Source organism: Cynocephalus volans, chromosome 8 (assembly GCF_027409185.1).
Source record: "Cynocephalus volans isolate mCynVol1 chromosome 8, mCynVol1.pri, whole genome shotgun sequence".
Lineage (NCBI taxonomy): Eukaryota > Metazoa > Chordata > Mammalia > Dermoptera > Cynocephalidae > Cynocephalus > Cynocephalus volans.
In genome coordinates this window covers 115,048,469-115,055,458 of record NC_084467.1, presented here as the reverse complement: position 1 = coordinate 115,055,458, position 6,990 = coordinate 115,048,469, and the positions used below count along the sequence as shown (strand labels likewise).

General features: G+C 45.1%; 1 pseudogene; it reads left to right on the top strand.

The window, feature by feature from the left end:
* Positions 1-718: 718 nt before the first annotated feature.
* On the top strand, positions 719-929 carry LOC134384297 (small integral membrane protein 42-like; annotated as a pseudogene).
* The last annotated feature ends 6,061 nt before the right edge of the window (positions 930-6,990 follow it).

Genomic DNA, 6,990 nt, shown 5'->3' with positions numbered 1-6,990 from the left:
TTGTCTCGAACTGGTAGATATGGACACAAGTAGATCTTTGTGGTGATGAAATAGTTCTGTACCTCAAATGCAGTGGTTGTTATAAGAATCTACGTGTACAATAAAATAGCAAAGACCTATATGCACACATTGTATTAGTGTCAATTTACTGGTTTTGAGTTTGTACTATAGTTACACAAGACATAACATTGCGGAACATTGAAGGGTACAACAGACCACTCTGTATTACCTTTGTAACTTCCTATATATCTAAAATTAATTCAAAACAAAAAGTTTTTTAAGAGAGGATAGAAGGGGCATCTTCAACGGCAATAGGGAACTCCCTCTCCAATCTGGAGACCATACATGAAGGGAGGTGGTTCTTGGAGGGCAGAGGTTTCTGGACTGGAATCTTTAGCTCAGACCCTAGCCTCACTCTCAAGTGACATCACAAAGCCTCAGAAGCCCTGCGCAACACCCAGAAGTTTTGACAATTTAACTATCATCTCAGGACTGTGTTTGCATAGGAAGCAGTTGTTCAAACTTGCTGATCAAACTCCTCTGCCTTTTCTGTTACATCCAGAGGAAAATGGCCCCATGTGAGGAACAAGATCAGTTCATGTTTGGCCAAAGCTCCACACCCACTCCTAGGATACAGGAAAGAGCAAGCCCAGTTCTCTTCATGTTTTCATGTGGGCACTCTGCTTATGCCACTTATCTGGCTCTCTTTGAGAAACCTATGTCTTCCTCACAACTTCCAGCCTTCCTAGGGGACAAGGGTCCACTCACTGCCATATCTGATCCTGCTTACCTAGTAAAAGTTCTCTTCTTCACACTCCTAATGACTCTGGTCACTCTACTTACTAATCCTGGTCTGGAAAGTAGCCAAAGACAAAGGCAACATGAACAGAGAGCCAGACACAAGAAAGGAGGCAACACTGATGGCATGAAGATCTAGGACTCTTGGCAAAGACTCCATTGAGGTGAAGACCTGGCAGCCAAGAGGCAGGGCCATCTTGGAGCTCTCTAAGAGCCTAGAGACTGGGCAGGAAGAGATGCAGTAGCCCCGCAGCTCCCCCAATGCTGCACATTCCCCCCGGGCCTCATTCCCCTCCTCTAGCACCACCTCCCTTACAATGCACACTCATCCTGCTGTTCTTTGGCTTGTCCTGACTTGTGAGTTTGAATGTCTTTTCCTCTGTGAATCTGCTAGACTGAAATTATGAATGGCTTCAGATTTCTGCATGAACAGAGGAAAGGAACAAACACATGAAGAATTAAAAGTAGGTGACAAAGCCCCATTTTTCTTATTAACTTAGGCAAGTGTTGACTGTGAGATATCAAAATTCTTTGGAGCGAAGAGCATCCCAAACTACATAATGAAGCTATACTGGAATCTCAGTTCCAGCAGACGGCTGAAGTGGAGCAGCTCGTGCTATCCTGGATTCCAGGTAAATTCCTTCCTACTCTTCACCTAACTCTAGGAATAAAGAGTGTTTCTCAAAAAATTATTTGAAGCACCGAATGCTTTTCTCTCCTCTTCTCCACCACCCTCCAACTTAGAGGGCTGGCAAAATTTTAAAACATATTCTAAATGTTTTTGTTTTCTCATTTAATTTTGGAACAAATTAACTCCTTTTGAAAATGAAATTGAAATTAAAGAGGTAGTTTTTTGAAAAACCATACTCCCATCCAATTAGGTTTGGGTTACCCTAAGGAGCATTTGACCATTTACCTAAAAGGAGTGAGTATGTTTCTAGGAGAAAAACCTCTCTACCCAACCTCATTGTTAACCTTTCCTCCTACAAACAGCATATCAGGTGTCCCCTTGCCTGGACCTTCACATTCACTCGACTCTGGAAGTCTCAATCCAAGACCCTCCCTCCTCAAAAGCTTTTCCCATTGCTTAGAATCATGAGACTATGTTCAGCCCATCATAAGAATAAGTCTCTCCTGGGATACGGGCTGTGCACTCTGCATCACAAACCATGGGTCCCTCTTTCACTTGAGTGAAATTGAGGAGCTCGGTCCCATGGTGCTGAGGAGAGGGTAGTGGTGCCATCAGACCCAAGGGGAACCCACCCCAGTCAGGGCTCCCACCTGCCTTCTGAGTGCCTGGTAGTGATGCTGCTGCTGGTGTTTGTTTTTGTGGTTGACCAGCTTCAGGTGAAACAGACCACAAGTGATTGGCAGATGGAACAGAAAAGCCTCATGGCCTGGGAAAACATATAACTCTCACCACTGGCAGCTCAGGCCCACCTCATTAAAAGCTGGCTAGCATTGCTCTTGAGCTGTCTGTCACACCCCTCTCAACTCAGCATGCCTCCTTGGGACGTAGGGGCTTGTGGGGGTGGGATGGGGAATGCTGCTTTGCTGTGAGTGGGCAAGGTTCCCATGTATCTGCACTGGGGAAGAGTTCTGCAAAAGACAGAACAATCCTCAGCACTCTTAACACTCTTCAAATCCTTCTGTCCTGTCCTGCAAGTGCCTCAGATATTTACTGAGCGCTTACTGTGTTCAGGCCCTGTCCTGGATGCTGGGTACTCAAGATTAGCAGAAGGAGGCCCCACCTTCCCTCTCTCAGAGCCTATGGAGCATAGTGAGAGTGACGGATATTAATGAAATAATCACATAGATAAATGATTAATTATAAACTGAGAAAAATTATCTGAAAAAGGAATTTGGCTGTATGAAACTGTATATCAAATTAATCTGACCTAGATGGAGAAGGCTTACCTCAGGAAGTAATGCTTGGGCTGAGAGCTGAAGCATGACTGGACATGAAACAGGTGAGGTGCGGCAGGAGAAGGGTAAAGCACCCTAGAGAGAGAGAGAGACAGCTCCTGAAAGTGTCTGTGAAGGAGCAGTCTGCTGCATTAATGGGACAGAAAGACGGTCAGAGGTTCTGGAGCACAGAAAGAGCAAAAATAGAGCAATATGAGGCTGGAGACATAGGTAGGACTGGATGTCACAAACCCTGCTAGGCAATAATAAGCAGAGTTGAAGCAGTGGTGTGAGGTGGGGCAGATCTCTAAGGCATTCCTTAGCTGGTCTTAAGTATATTTCTTCATTTACCAGTTGTGTGCATGTGATAAATGACTCCTGGGTTGTTCCACAATTCCCAGGAACCGTAAGTCACCCTCCTCCCAGGTAGCTTAGAACCATCTTCTTCCATTATCCACAATCTCCTTACTCCCTAGGTTCCTCACACATCCCACATTGTCCTCAGCTTTTGTTATTTGGGACTTAATGATAAACCAGCTAGGCGGCATTGTAAGCTTCTGGCCACCAGAGGGCAGCAACGCGTCAGCGAACCCGGTCCTGAAGCCATCAGGTAGGTAAAGGGAGCCTCTATCCCTCAAATTCTGATAGCAGGATAGTTAGTCCCTCTAACTCCATGGAAGACTATAATCAAATTGTCCACACTAATGGAAATATCTTATCCATAAGATCTCCTGGGAAGAAATTTTCAGAATTTTAGAACAGGTATTATATATTGAGCATCAAGTAAATGAAGAGTTTTCAAAAAGGTCATGGAAAGATTCATATTGTCTTGTAATTCTATTTGTTCAAAAACTTTCTGAAGTACTGTCGTATGCTGGCTCTTAACATACAACATGTCTGTTCTGCCTGGCTACCCTACAGAAAAGGTATTATCCTTCCTGTAGAAGGGAAGTTGAGGCTCAAAGGGTCAGAGAGGCTGGTTATCTGTCCAAGTCTCATAGCAAAGCCTGGGTTGTTTTCCTCTCCCATGCTGCCTCCTGCATTCATTGTAAAAGAAGACATCGCCGGCATTGAGCAAAGTCTTCTTTATCTATCAGAAATCTTTTTGCTCAAAAATGCCACTAGCATGACTTTGTGATGTCTCTTGTGGGAGATGAGCAGCAACTGCCCTGCCTGGGGTGCATGTGCCTCTGTTTTCTCCTCCTGTGGCTTCACCTCAGCACCCACAGAGAGGTCTGTAGCTCCAGCTCCTGCAGCGGGAGGGATCGAGCCAACAAATAGTGACCAGCATAAAGCATCCAGTGGGCAACAGGGACTAGAGGGTGAAGGCAGTGAGAGGCTTCCTGCAGGGAGCTTCCTGTCCAGACGTGGCTGAAGGCTTCCTTTGGGCCAATAACAACACTAGATGGTAAAGGATGGGAAACTGATGGAAGGTTCTAGGCATTCTGAAGCCAGAGGGGCCCCGTGGACTGGCACGGTTGGTTAGGGCTTCCTGAAGCAGGTGACATGTTAGGGAAACATACAGCCTAGACTCAGAGTAGAAGGGCATTCGTGAGGCATGACAAAGGACAGTGCACCAGCTGCATGGTGTATGGAGGGAGCAATGGGAGATCAGGTCAGAGAAGAGTACCAGCCAGTGATAAGGGTATGGTCCTGGGATCACTGGGGATCCCCCAAGACCCTTTCTGGGATCCATGAGGTCAAAAGTATTTTCATAAAAATATTAAAGTGTTGTTTTCCTTTTCCAGTCTCTTTCTCTCATGAATATATGGCAGAGTTTTTGAGAGGGTGCTCGACATGTCTTAAAGAGATTTGCAAACATGAAACAGTGCATTCTTTTCTCTAAATATCTTATTTATGTCAACAAATAAGTTTGTCATTGTTAATTGTACATAAGTAACAAGTACTTTTAAAGCTTAGTGTTAATTTCTAATACAATAAATGTAGATAAATGTAACCCACATAAACAAAACCAAGGGTATTCAGTCTCAACCAAGTTGGAGGCAGGAAAGGTTTTTGAGGAAGGGAGTAACCAGTGAAATGAATGTTCCAGATAAACCTGACATGGGTGAAATAGGAAGAATAGGAGTAGGGAGACACTGCATCAAGAAGACCAGGTGAAATGCTGGCTTAGTAACAAAACTTTCCAAAGCTGTTGGCACTTTCCTGTTCCTATGACTCTCCCATTTCATTCCTTCCACCTGAAATGCACTTTGTAAACCTTTCTCTGCTCAGTAGCTTTTTAAGGGTGTGTGTGTGGAGGAGGTAGGAGTAGAGCGCAGAGGGGTCCGTCTTCAGGACTTTGTCTATAAGCATGTGACAGCCATGGGGACTGCCGCCCACTCCCATTCTCCCAGCCCTGAGCACTGACTGGCTGTGTCGGGCTGAAATGGTTTGCCACAAGTTGAGCATGGGGTGAGATGCCTGGAAAAGTTTGGGACTCACCGAGCTGCCTTATCAAGCGGGTGTGAGAATGGAAGGAGACCCCCGCTGGTCTCCCTTGTTCCAGCTCACTGAAGCTCAAAAACTGTGGATTCCCTAAGTGGACAGTAGCCCAGGAATCAGAGCTGTTGCCATCCACACAGACTCATGAATTGTCAGAGCCAGAAGAGCCTGAAGCCACCCCCAGATTCCACTCTCAGTTTACAGAGGAGGCCCCTGATGCCCAGAGGTGGTAAGTGAGGCAGACAGTGAAGAGGAGAGGCTCAGAGGACATCCTGGAGGCCACACTAGCTGTGCACCCACAGGCAAAAGATCTAAGCCAGAGGGGCTCAAAGTGTGGTCCTGGGATCCCTGGGGATCCCCCAAGACCTTTTGAGGGTATCCATGAGGTTGAAACTATTTCCAAAAAATATTAAGGTGTTATTTTTCTTTTTCCCTCTCATTCCTTCCTGAGCGTACAGCAGAGCTTTTGAGAGGCTATGTGATGTGTCCTAAAGAGATTTGCAAACCTAAAACAATGCCATTCTTCTCTCTAAATGTTATTTATGTTAACAAATGACAAGTTTGTCATTGTTAATTTTACATAAATTCATAAGTACTTTTTAAAGCTTAGTGTTAATTTCTAATACAGTAAATACGGATAAATATAAGCCACACAAACAAAAGCTCATTGGGGTTCTTCATAATTTTGAAGATTCTGAAGAGTTACTGAAACTAAAAGGCTTTGAGAAGCACTGATTTAAATGCTCTAAGCCTCCATTTTCTTATCTGTAAAATGGACAAAATACTCATTTCACAGAATAGTTTGAGGCTTTAAAAAGATACCCCAAGTAACATGCCTGGTCAAGGTTTCTTGGTAAGTTAGTGACTGAGTAAGATCTAGTACCCTGTTTCTTGAACCACCTCCAACATCACCTCAGGGCAGTTCTGGGCTTTCTCTAGGGCTCAGAGAGCCCAGAGTTTGGAGTCTGGGGAGTGACGCATGGTGGAGTACAGAGATGCTGTCCTGCTGGGGGCCAAGGTCTGTGTGCCTATAGTCTGCAACTGTGCCTGGGGCAGATCCCTGCATCCAGGGAACCCTACAGTGAGTGACAATCCTACAAGATGAACCACAGTAGGGTGGTAACTGCTGAGATCCCAGAAATCTGTCAGCACATCTGTAACTCACCTCTCTCACCATCAGAGGGCAGAAACACCTCACAAATAGAACAGCAGAGTGGCTCAGGACCAAAGAGATAAGCTCTTTGGCACTTCGAGATCAGGAAAAGCCACTTCAGAGAATGCCTCCCATAAGCCACTGTTTTAGGAGCTGTGACATTCCCAACCATCAGTGAGTAAGGACAGTGGACCCGACAACAGGAATGATAAACACCGTTGGCTGAGTCCCTACCCAGGAGTGAAGTAAGCGTCCCTGAAGAGTCCCGGTTATCAGTTTTCCTTTAAGCAAGAAGAATTTCCACATTGTATTGACTCCCCAGCCCCTTTTTATCACTGCTGCCTCCACCCTCAAATGAGAGTCTTAATCCTAATTAAATACTGGAAGGAGTCAGAAGATGGACTCCTGGACCTTCTTGACCACTAATTCCCTGCATAAATGAGCCTCAGTTTCCTCACTGTAAAATAGGGAGAAAAAAGTACACCCATCTTATAGGACTGTGAGGAGCTAAGGAGTGAGATATAAGGGATCTTTCTGGATTCTAAGGTGCCCGAGAGTAATTCCTGCTGTTAATATTTTAGGCAGGAAAGCCAAATAGGTAGATCCTTTTTAATGTGTGCCGAAAAATATTTATGCCTGGCTTGGGTTCAGAAAGGAGCAGTGATTTAGTGAGAGCACGTTTCTTGGAG